This window comes from Musca autumnalis, unplaced genomic scaffold (genome assembly GCF_047663935.1).
Source record: "Musca autumnalis isolate F117 unplaced genomic scaffold, ASM4766393v1 scaffold_5, whole genome shotgun sequence".
NCBI classification, from domain to species: domain Eukaryota; kingdom Metazoa; phylum Arthropoda; class Insecta; order Diptera; family Muscidae; genus Musca; species Musca autumnalis.
In genome coordinates this window covers 177,992,962-178,005,209 of record NW_027412088.1, presented here as the reverse complement: position 1 = coordinate 178,005,209, position 12,248 = coordinate 177,992,962, and positions in this window count along the sequence as shown.

The following is a 12,248-nucleotide window of genomic DNA, read 5'->3' as shown; positions in this document are numbered from 1 at the left end:
GTGCTTCGTAAGACCCTTTCCAAGGGAAAGGGTGCATCGTAAGACCCTTTCCAAGGGAAAGGGTGCTTCGTAAGACCCTTTCCAAGGGAAAGGGTGCTTCGTAAGACCCTTTCCAAGGGAAAGGGTGCTTCGTAAGACCCTTTCCAAGGGAAAGGGTGCTTCGTAAGACCCTTTCCAAGGGAAAGGGTGCTTCGTAAGACCCTTTCCAAGGGAAAGGGTGCTTCGTAAGACCCTTTCCAAGGGAAAGGGTGCTTCGTAAGACCCTTTCCAAGGGAAAGGGTGCTTCGTAAGACCCTTTCCAAGGGAAAGGGTGCTTCGTAAGACCCTTTCCAAGGGAAAGGGTGCTTCGTAAGACCCTTTCCAAGGGAAAGGGTGCTTCGTAAGACCCTTTCCAAGGGAAAGGGTGCTTCGTAAGACCCTTTCCAAGGGAAAGGGTGCTTCGTAAGACCCTTTCCAAGGGAAAGGGTGCTTCGTAAGACCCTTTCCAAGGGAAAGGGTGCTTCGTAAGACCCTTTCCAAGGGAAAGGGTGCTTCGTAAGACCCTTTCCAAGGGAAAGGGTGCTTCGTAAGACCCTTTCCAAGGGAAAGGGTGCTTCGTAAGACCCTTTCCAAGGGAAAGGGTGCTTCGTAAGACCCTTTCCAAGGGAAAGGGTGCTTCGTAAGACCCTTTCCAAGGGAAAGGGTGCTTCGTAAGACCCTTTCCAAGGGAAAGGGTGCTTCGTAAGACCCTTTCCAAGGGAAAGGGTGCTTCGTAAGACTCTTTCCAAGGGAAAGAGTGCTACCTTAGACCCTTTCCATGGGAAAAGGTGCTTCCTAAGACCCTTTCCAAGGGAAAGGGTGCTTCCTAAGACCCTTTCCAAGGGAAAGGGTGCTTCCTGAGACCCTTTCCATGGGAAAGGGTGCTTCCTAAGACCCTTTCCCATGGAAAGACCCTTTCCACGGGAAAGGGTGCTTCGTAAGACCCTTTCCAAGGGAAAGGGTGCTTCGTAAGACCCTTTCCAAGGGAAAGGGTGCTTCGTAAGACCCTTTCCAAGGGAAAGGGTGCTTCGTAAGACCCTTTCCAAGGGAAAGGGTGCTTCGTAAGACCCTTTCCAAGGGAAAGGGTGCTTCGTATGACCCTTTCCAAGGGAAAGAGTGCTTCGTATGACCCTTTCCAAGGGAAAGGGTGCTTGGTAAGACCCTTTCCAAAGGCAAGTGTGCTTCGTAAGACCCTTTCCAAGGGAAAGGGTGCTTCGTAAGACCCTTTCCAAGGGAAAGGGTGCTTCGTAAGACCCTTTCCAAGGGAAAGGGTGCTTCGTAAGACCCTTTCCAAGGGAAAGGGTGCTTCGTAAGACCCTTTCCAAGGGAAAGGGTGCTTCGTAAGACCCTTTCCAAGGGAAAGGGTGCTTCGTAAGACCCTTTCCAAGGGAAAGGGTGCTTCGTAAGACCCTTTCCAAGGGAAAGGGTGCTTCGTAAGACCCTTTCCAAGGGAAAGGGTGCTTCGTAAGACCCTTTCCAAGGGAAAGGGTGCTTCGTAAGACTCTTTCCAAGGGAAAGGGTGCTTCGTAAGACTCTTTCCAAGGGAAAGGGTGCTTCGTAAGACTCTTTCCAAGGGAAAGAGTGCTACCTTAGACCCTTTCCATGGGAAAAGGTGCTTCCTAAGACCCTTTCCAAGGGAAAGGGTGCTTCCTAAGACCCTTTCCAAGGGAAAGGGTGCTTCCTGAGACCCTTTCCATGGGAAAGGGTGCTTCCTAAGACCCTTTCCCATGGAAAGACCCTTTCCATGGGAAAGGGTGCTTCGTATGACCCTTTCCAAGGGAAAGGGTGCTTCGTATGACCCTTTCCAAGGGAAAGAGTGCTTCGTATGACCCTTTCCAAGGGAAAGGGTGCTTGGTAAGACCCTTTCCAAAGGCAAGTGTGCTTCGTAAGACCCTTTCCAAAGGAAGGTAGCTTCGTAAGACCCTTTCCAAAGGAATTCGTGGGTGCTTCGTAAGACCCTTTCCAAAGGAAAGGGTGCTTCGTAAGACCCTTTCCAAAGCAAAGGTAGCTTCGTAAGACCCTTTCCACGGGAAAGGGTGCTTCGTAAGACTCTTTCCAAGGGGAAATGTGCTTCGTAAGACCCTCTCCAAGGGAAAGGGTGCTTCGTTAGACCCTTTGCATAGGAAATGGTGCCTCGTAAGACCCTTTCCTAGGGAAAGGGTGATTCGTAAGACCCATTCCTAGGGAAAGTGTGCTTCGTAAGGCCCTTTCCAAAGAAAAGGTTTCTTCGTAAGACCCTTTCTAAAGGCAAGGGTGCTTCGTAAGACCCTTTCCAAAGGAAAGGGTACTTCGTAAGGCCCTTTCCAAAGTTGCAGTCCATTATAAAGAGAAAAGAGCAGCGACTATTTCACAGCAAAGCGAATTTTTCAGAAGTACCCACGAAATTGTCGCATTGGTTAGCCCTGCGTTTACACATGACATAACAGTTGATTTCATGTATTGATTGTCAAAAACCCAGAAATTGCTTGTGTGACGTAAAACGGCGCTTGTATTAGAGCTTTTTTCCAGATTAACCTTCTTTATGAGGATTTATTTGACGTTTGCGCTATGGAATTGACATTTGAAACCCAGTGGGTTTATTAAATCCTGGGAGACAAACGACAAAGGTGTGTATGGGTTAGTAAATCAGGGTTGTATTTTAAGAAAAATTGGCTTGTGTAAACATTTAGTAATATATCTGTTCAATCATTCACTAGTCGAAAATTTATTTAAATTACTTTAATATTTGAATGTTTAGATCTATATTAGAAACACTTACATTAAAGAATATTTTCATATGGTGTTATTATTTTAAACTTTACACTTTACAAATACTTTATTACACTTTATAATTCACTTGTTGTTTTAATATTTTTTTTATAATTTATTGCAATTCGTTATTTTATGCTTAAGCATTTATCTTTTAATTTTTATTTACGTTTTAGCATGGCTTTATTTCAAATTTTCTAACTTTATTTTAATCCTTTATTTACTTGTATATGTATGTATATTTTTCTTATATTCTAATTTTTATACATTCATATTCTTCTTCAAATTTCAACACTTCAGATTTGTATTTTGTATTATCTTCTATCTCAACACTTCCATTCATTTACATTGTATTTTCCTCTATTATTTTATTCGCGCGCCAAAAATCTTCGCGTTTACGAAACTAACCGGAAAAAGTTTCAAAATTTATAATAAAACCTCTAACGTCCGTTCACTCATTTATCGTCTAACCGATACGTCCGCAGTTTTGACAACTTCTGATAGCAAAAACCATATAAAACCGTTGTTGATGCTGATATGTATTGTGTTTTAGCATTTGACGTTGCTCTATTCTCCAATACAATAACATGAGAGCGACCGGTGCTGATGGTGAGTAATTAACTCGTGCTGCTATTCAATTTTTTTCTTTCACACGATAATAGGCTGTCGCATGAAAAAGTTAATCATACGCTCTGATGTCCATCCACACACCTTCTCGATCAAAGAAAATAAAAACAACAACAATAAATATTGATATATTTTTTTCTAATTTAGATGAATGAAAGTTATCTTCTTACCTGCGGCACTGCGCTGTGCTCTTAGTCACAAGTCCAGTCAGTCATTTGTTTAGAATAACGTCAGAGATGGGTTGGTGCGTCTGTTCAAAATTAAAATAAATACCAAAAGGCCTTTACATTAAATCCGGTTATACATACATATATAAACGTACTATTACATTTCAAGCCAGCCGGTGACTTATGAGAGATATCCTGCTGCGTATTTGTCCAAGAGTTAAACGGCGTTTGCATTAAGGCCTCGAAACATAAAAAGCATGGCATTCTTGCTGAAGTCATATCTGATAAAAGACTAAAGACCAAGTTCGACCTAATAAAAAGATTTCAGAATCACATTTGAATTAGGTCGAACTTGGTCTTTAGTCATTTACCAGATATGACTTAAGCAAGAATGCCATGCTTTTTTTGTGTCGAGGCCTTTAGATTTATTTGACGTTTGCGCTATGGAATTGACATTTGAAACCCAGCCAGTTTATTAAATCCAATTAAGTGCAAACGGGGTATAAGTTTATACCATAATTAAATTGTAAGGTGGCGTAAAACGCCAGCGTAAAGCTGTCCAACTATCGATGTTCCGAACATTAAATGGGGTACATACGATCAGTTTTGACTGTCAGTTTTGCTCAAATAATCGATTGCTTGCCAGTGTATCAGTCATTTTTGTCAGTCATCAGGCAACCACAAAATATTTTGTGGTTGCTGGACAGTTTGACACTTATGGATATTTCCGAAAAATCGACAGTCAAAACTGAACGAGAGTACCCCGCTTTAGATATTTTCGATATTTCCTATCAAAATATCGATTGGTATCGATATAATCGTTAATTTGTTGTTGTTGTTGTAACAGTGTTTATTATATTTGTATGTTCGTTCTTCTGTTCAATCTGGCTCTGGGTCTGACTCCAGTTCCAGGAAAATGGCTGCTTCGATGGGATGTAGCCACAGATCCACTGGAGTTAGATGAGTAGGTTTGGCAGGGCAGTTGAAAAGGTGCTTCGTGTCGTGCAGGCCCATGCCGCATACTGGGCAGATGTCTTGCACGGCGCAATCCATTTCCGCCCAATAAGAATTTAGACGACTGCAATATCCCGATCGTAGTTGAGCCAAAATTACTCTGGTTAGTCGTGGCAGCTGCGCTAGATGGGGATGTACTCCGAGGACTTTGCATATAGCCTTAGCAACTGCGTCCGTGTGAATGCTCTTCAAACCTGCTTGATATGCTTGTTGATCTGGGGGTTCTATCCTGTATCGTTGGACCTCTACCTCTAGAGCGTGGATATCCTTTCTAATGTGCCTGAATGTGTCGGGCCTACCCACCAGATATTGATTGGGATGGCTCTCACGGTAAAACCCAAGCAAGTACTGCAACGAAAGCATCTCATTGTGTTGCTGTACTGGAAGAATCATTGCCTCCTCATATAGATGGTCCACTGAAGTCTAGAGGAGGCACCCCGTTGCTGTTCTCAGGGCGGCATTCTAACAGGTTTGAATCTTTTTCCAATTCGTATCACATAATCTCGGATACCAAACTGGAGCCGCATAGCTCACAACAAACCGACCTATCGCGTTTTATGTGGTTTCTTTATCTGCACCTTGTTCCTACTTTTCAGTTTGTCGCAGATAGCTTTGGCGTGTGCGCATGACTTGAATGTAGTGTCGAACGTGACCCCTAAAATTTTGGTGCAGTTTGTGGTCGGAATTCTGCTACCGTCGACCATGACATTCAACTCTCTTCCAAACTCCATGTGGTGAACAGAGTGGCTGTATATTTTGTGGCGGAAATCTGCATATTCCTCGCGTGGAAAAAGGTGGTATGTCCCGGTCCACACTAGAGTGAATTTCATTAAAAAATTTCATGAAATTAGGTGTTCTTAGGTTGAATTCCCCACTACACCAATTTCATGATTTTACTCTTCTATGGAACTCGATCTATAGACGCATAATTTCATGTCAAAATTTCAATGAAATTACTCTAGTGTGGCCCGGGACTAAGATCGGTTAAATAAGAGTTCTGTCTCTCACTGATGTCATCAGGGAAGGTACCCGACGCCATGATCGTGCAATCATCCGCATACGTTACGATCTCGATACCTTCTGGAGGGGCGGAATACAGGAGGGGTAGAGGTTAAACAGTTCCGGAGATATCACCCCACTGGGAAACTCCCTATTTCAATCTACGTGGTTTGGGCTTCTTGTTCCTGAATTCCACGGACGACTGGCGTCCACACATATAAAGTCTGTCTGGTTACCCCAAAATTTGTACCAATTGTTGCTGGAAGTCCTTTGTTAACGCAAAAAGTCAGCAAAAGAGAGCGTTTCGAGAGAGACATTTTGACAGTTCTTTTACTGAGACTTAGAAAATTCTTGCTGGACAACAACTACAACAAAAACCAGTTCAGTACTGTGAAATGTCAAAAATGTTTTCCAAAAAATTAAGCGATTCACAAAATTTTTTCAACTAAATTTTGTTAGGCAGATATTAATAAACGCATTATTACAAAAACACATCAAAAATGCTCAATTTTCCGGTTAAATTTTTGTTTTTTAATTTTGTGTTTTCAAGTACAACAACTCATGGTTTAATAATAAAGGTTAGCTAAAGCTTCCTGTCAATTTAAATTTTTTTCTTTTGACTGTTCCTAAAACGTCAAAACAATATACACAATCTTTGTATGTGTGTGTGATGTTTGAATAAGTCTGTCTGGTTACTTTCCCAGCAAGAATTGTCCAGCAAGAACTTTCTCAGAGAGTAAGGGGTTTTTATTCTCTTTTGCTAGAAAATTGTAAAAAGTAAACAGACACCTTCCCAGCAAAAACCAGCAAGCAATCAGCTGACTTGCCAAAACAGAACAATTTGTCCGCCAACAAAGGAAGCAAACACGTTGTATTTTATTAAAAATAACAAAGAAAATGAAACAAAAAAATATTTTTCCACTTTACAAATTAGTTCTCCATAAAACAATACAATTAGACTATGTTATTTCCACAATAAAATTGTTTTTAATGTTCACAAACATAAATCAACAAAAAACTAAAAACGGCTGATTGATTGTTTTCAGGAAGAAGAAGAGCTTGCAAGTGCTTGCTAGAAGAAATTTGTCCAGCAAGAATTTGCAAGCTCTCAGTGAAAGAACTGTCAAAATGTCTCTCTCGAACCGCTCTCTTTTGCTGGTTTTTTGTGTTAACAGACGACTTCCAGCAACAATTGGTACAAATTGTTACAAATTTTAGGGTAACCAGACACAGCTAATAATATGCCAACAATTTTAAAAACAATCGAATTCAATGATTTTCAAATTTGTTTTTAGAACATTTGTATGGAAGAAATCCTTCAGCTTATTATTGAAACAAACATTTTATCATATCCACAACTCGATTATGTGGAGAAACCTTGGGCCTTCATTCATTTTTCGCGTTTTTTATATAATGCTCAAAATTAGTATTTTGTAAACAAACCCACTTGTTGCCTTTTTGTTTACTAATGTTGAAGTTTTATGAATTCAGGAAAAACAAGGGTTCTATAGATTTTTTTCATTTAAATCTACCTCTTTACTTATACCATGCAACAACTTTTTTGACAGCTCGAAGTACATCAGCTGGGCTGATGCGGTACCTGTATGATTGTGCCATGGCAAGCACTAGCCAAGGCATATTTATATTACCCTGCGTTTACAAATGACAGGACAGTTGACTTCATGTATTGATTGTCAAAGTCCCACAACTTGCTTGTGTGACGTAGGCGTCCAGACAACTGCGAAAACAGTTGTAAAATTATGAATGAAAATCACCGATTTCTTTTTGTTTTCCGTTCACATATTTTGTTTTGTACATATTCTTTTGTTTTCAGCACATTTGAATTATCATCTCACTTCTTTTTCACAAAAATGTCAAAAAATTGTCAACCCGGCTGTCTGTGAAAAACTGATGGACAGCTGAGAGACAAACGACAAATGTATGCATGTGTTAGTAAATCAGAGTTGTATTTGAAGACAAACTGTCTGGCGTAAACGCCTAGTAAGGTAGAAGCGACAATCAGCTGTATTCTTACTTTTTTGTAAATTTAGTTTTCAAAATGTAATAGGGTATGTACATGAAATTTGAAACTTCGAAATTTGTTACCATGAAATACTGCTTTTCATCCTAAACGTGTAATAAAAATTACCTACGAGAGTTCTGAATGCGTTATATTTACATTTTGATTTAAATTTGTTCTATTTTAGAGGATTTTCAAAATGTATTTATGTTTTCCTGAAAAAAAAAATTGGAACGACCCTATTATACAATATTTTCTTTGAAAATTAATTTTCAATAACAACAATGTTGTTTTTGTAAATTTGTTAGTTGTTGTAATTCATGCATATACCTTATATAAATTTGCCATGCTCGTTTTTGTCGATTTCTTTTTACAAAAAAATGTCCATATTTACATTTTTTTCTTCAACTCACCTTGATTTCTGTAGTGAGAGAAAATTGCCTCACATTCTCACTTTTTTGACATTTATGATAGCTACTTTTCTCACGAACGTGAGTTTTGTTCTCCCTTATAATAAGGGAGGAGGCGAGAGTGAGAAAACTCACGGTGAGATCATGTTTATGATTGGACTGGAGACATTTTTTAATGATATGAACTCTAGTGTGGCCCGGTACTAAATAAATGAAGAAAAAAGACGGATAAATAAATCAAAATACAGTAATTATCATTGGTAATCATAGGTAGTATAAACCTATTTAACCACGCGTTTACACAAGACAATTTGTCTTAAAATGCAACCCTGATTTACTAACACATACATACACATTTGTCGTTTGTCTCACAGCTGTCCATTATTCCTTTCACAGCCAGGTTAGCAAATTTTTGAAATTTCTATAAAAATCAGTGAGATAATAATTAAAATGTGTTGAAAACAAAAGGACATGAACAATAACAAAATATGTGAACGGAAAACAAAAAGAAATCGATGATTTTATTTTCATTCATAATTTTACAGTTGTTTTTGCAATTGTCGGGACGCCTACGTAACACAGGCAAGTTTTGAGTTTTTGACAATCAATACATGAACTCAACTGCCCTGTCATGTGTAAACACAGGGTTAATGACATGTTTATATTGTTACGGAATTAGATTTAACTAATCTCCGTGTAGACGTTGTTTTATTCCCCGATACGATTTGTACCAAATAAAACAGGGCTCGTTTTAGATTACGTTTCTACAATGCTTTATTTACTTTATTACACTTATTCAGAACCGACTTTAATTACTAAGCACACAGCAAGTCTCTAGTTAGCACGCAGCTACTCTTTTACCCGATCTGTTCAGTTCAACGCTTAAAACACAACTCAACTCGTCATTGCCAGTTCCCCTGTATTTATACCCCAAAGTCTCCCTGTTCTAGAGTCCTCTAGAACACATATGGCAACACCTCGAATCTGTGCAGCGAACACACAGGCGCACATTCGCACTAAGGCGGCCATCAGACCATCTGCCTTTTCACATGTATGTTGTCACTTTGGGTATACTAATATACAGAACAGCTGATGCTATACATGTGAAAAAGCAGATGGTCTGATGACGGCCTAAGCGAACAACCATACTCACATACATACATGGGGAAATACAAGCGGACGACAAGCACAGTAATGACGTAATTACAACAACAAACAGATGCAAGAAATAAAGAAGTGACAAATTAAACAATAATTACATGACTATGGCAAAACAAAATAACAGCACATTAATGAAAGGTAAAGTAACATCTAGAATAATGAAGAGAGTTCTACATGGTAGTTGTTGTTGCTTAAATAAAGTAACTGCGTAATAAAAACTTTACGTTACAATTCAAATTTTTAAATTAACGGAAATTAAACTAAACTAACTTAAACCTATCAGTTACATTCGTAACAATATTAAAGCCTTCTGCAGTGTTAACCTTCTTAATGACGATTTATTTGACGTAAACGCAAATGAATTGACATTTGAAACCCAGTGGGTTTGTTAAATCCGGTTATATATAAACGTACTGTAGGCCTTAAAATGATTCCTTTTTTCGATTTACAGAATAATTGTCTACTCCCATCTCTGATTTTCATTATTTATTAACTATTGTCACTCTTTTTTTTTTGCCATTGGAAATCAATTAACAATATATGTATATACTATTTATAAACAACAATAAAGTATTAGATTACGTTGTCTACGTCATTCATTGACCACCAAAGTGCCGGTAAGAAAATTAGCATCAAACGTATCAGCCGATACCCTATATTAGATAATAGAGATATAAATACAATTGTGGGAACATTGATAATCATAGGTTTCTTATATGTAGACGAATGTTCAGAAATTCAAAGTTGTTAAGATTCCATAAATGTAGATGAACAAAAATGTCCCTCAACGGAATGTAAACGTAGTTTAATAGTAAGTTTACATTTACGAAATCAGATGAGTTTTCATTTGACGTATACGCAAAAGAATTGACAGTTGAAATCGAGTAGATTTCGTAAATGTAAACCAAGCATAAGGAGCATTTACTGCTAAGGTTTTAAGACGTGTTTACACAGAGTAACAACACTCAAACCCTGCTATTGAAATAAGAAATAATTGGTTAAACTCAAAGCTTGCTATTGAAATATAAAATAATTACTTGACCACGATAGTATATAAGCTCAAATCAAATTGTCATTAAATTTTTCTGAAATCAAACAGATTTTTCCTTCGTAAATTTACCTCATCGTAGTGTACAACTGTTATCTAGGTGAAGATGCATCTCAAAATTTGTTTACACAAGTTGAATTGCATTCCTCATTAATTTTTTTTTTCTTTCATTCAAATCGAACTCTTCTTTTTACAATTTAAGCAGAATTCATAGACCCCACCCATCCGATATTATGATATAATATATACCCACATATAAACGTAATGAAGTAAAAATTTACTTAAAATTTTTTCTAATTGAAATTGCCCTCAATTACCAACAACGATCTACATTTGATATCTTTCGACGACAACAACCACAGCACAACAACATCAAAAATTACAATCAGAACATTTCATTTGGAAGGAAAAACAGCACACACAAAATTAATTAGTTGTGACATTGTACGCTTTAAAAATGTCAAGTCATAAACATTGATGCACTTTACGTCATCTATTTAAGGCAAAACGAAGTTATTGTGGTTATAATTTAATTTTTGGCGTATTAAATGAATAGGGGTAAATAAATCTATACTTTAAAGATGTGTAAAAATGTAATTATGTTAGCATAAAAACGTCTCCCTTTGTAGTGGGAGAGGGTAGAGCAGAGGCAGCTCTTATCTTCCGAATTTATAAGTCAAACGAGCTGACATTACATAAGAAAGTGATGGCTCATCTGACCCATGGCGCAATTAGAAGGTGCTCCATCAATCAGACGTCAACATTTGCACACAATAATGTTATACTGTGGAAGCCACCGTGGTGCAGTGGCAAGCACGACCACTTGCACTCAAAAGGTCTGCGGATCGATCCCTGCCAGTACATAAAAACTGGCTTATATTTCCCAAGTTTTTCAGCCATGATAAACTTCTCTGCAAGTGGTGTTGTAAGACACGCCGTTCAGACTCGACGATAAAAAGTAGGTCCCATATCATTGAGTCAATATGAATCTTTGTGCACTCATTGATGTGAGAGAAGTCTCCCTTGTTTCTTCGGGGATGTTATGGGAACATAGAAAGAACCTTCGAAATGAAAATGTACACACTTGCTGTATGCATCGACATCGAAGGCGCTTTCAATAACGTAAGCACCGAGACACTTATCCACTCCTTAGACGAGTTTCAGGTAGACAGGGCCTTAAGGAACATTCTAAGGAACAGATGGATAAGCTGCGGGCTATACGACGTGAAAATAAGAGACAAAGTTGGACAAGGAACGCCACAGGGAGGGATACTTTCACCTCTGCTGTGGGTTACCACCGTAAACAGTCTCTTGAGGACCCTAACCGAAGAAGGATTTGACCCAGTCTGCTATCCTTACGGATAGCAATGCAGCCATTAGAGCTATATCAACCAAGACAGTGAAATCTAGAACTGTCTTGGTATGTATTAAATCTATAAATAATTACTCTCAACACGGTAAGGTAAACATTATATGGGTACCAGGGCATACCGGGATTAGGGGTAATGAAATAGCAAACTCCTTGGCAAAACAAGCCAAGGAGCAACCCACGGTAAGTCTACCAACAATTGGTACAAATTGTTACAAATTTTAGGGTAACCAGACACAGCTAATAATACAATTAGACTTGCTATTTCCGCAATAAAATTGTTTTTAATTTTCACAAACATAAATCAACGAAAAATTAAAAACAGATGATTGATTGTTTTCAGGAAGAAGAAGAGTTACAAGTTCTTGCTAGAAGAAATTTGTCCAGCAAGAATTTGCAAACTCTCCGTAAGTCCCGGGCCACACTAGAGTAATTTCACTGAAATTTTGACATGAAATTATGCGTATCTAGATCGAGTTCCAGTGTAGAGTAAAATCATGACATTGCTGTTGTGGGGAATTCGACCTAAGAACGCCTAATTTCATGAAATTTTTTAATGAAATTCACTCTAGTGTGGACCGGGACGAAAAGAACTCAAAATGTCTCTCTCGAATCGCTCTCTTTTGCTGACTTTTTGTTTTAACAGACGACTTCCAGCAACAATTGG